The 655-nt window shown below is 33.3% G+C and overlaps 1 protein-coding gene across 1 annotated transcript in view; it reads right to left on the bottom strand.

Annotated features, from left to right (window-relative positions):
- The window catches only part of LOC107669280 (lysosome membrane protein 2-like), a 37,136-nt gene that overhangs the window by 15,675 nt on the left and 20,806 nt on the right, over nt 1–655 (bottom strand). The window lies entirely within an intron of this gene.

The raw sequence follows: 655 nt of genomic DNA, 5'->3' as shown, positions 1-655 counted from the left end.
CACACACAGACAGACAGACAGACAGACACACACACACATTTGTATACATTTTATTATTTATTAATTTAATATGAATATTAAAAACATTATTAAAATAATATATAAATGTAACAACAAAAAGGTGAAATATATGTTAATATAATAAATATAAATATATATTCCTTCCTCTGGGTCAGATCATCAAGCGCCATGGTCTAAATTTCCACAGTTACGGCTGACGATTTTGACGATCTGACGCAAATTAATTTTTCTGCACAGCTCAACTCTGTTTTTCCTCCTACTTCTTTAACATCTTGCCTACATGATCTTAAAGTATGGATGGCTCAAAATTTCTTAAAACTGAATACTGAAAAAACAGATTCTGTTAGTTGCCCAAAATCCTTTGTCTCCTCTCCTCTGATCTTGACTTTTCTATTCTTATCGATGGAGTTATAGTACATCCTTCCCCTACTGTACGTAATCTTGGTGTACTATTTGATTCTGCACTATGCTTTGAACCCCATATCAACCAGCTTGTCAAGTCCTGTTTTTACCAACTTTGCAATATTGTCAGTTTACGATAATCACTAAATTTCAAAGATGCTGAACTGTTATTCATGCTTTTATAACTTTGTGCCTGGACTACTGTAACTCCTTGTTATATGGCCTACCTAAC

The sequence above is a fragment of the Sinocyclocheilus anshuiensis genome, unplaced genomic scaffold, assembly GCF_001515605.1.
Source record: "Sinocyclocheilus anshuiensis isolate Anshui unplaced genomic scaffold, SAMN03320099.WGS_v1.1 scaffold320, whole genome shotgun sequence".
NCBI lineage: Eukaryota > Metazoa > Chordata > Actinopteri > Cypriniformes > Cyprinidae > Sinocyclocheilus > Sinocyclocheilus anshuiensis.
Note: the sequence above shows the minus strand (reverse complement) of the source record. Positions and strands in the feature narration are given on the sequence as shown.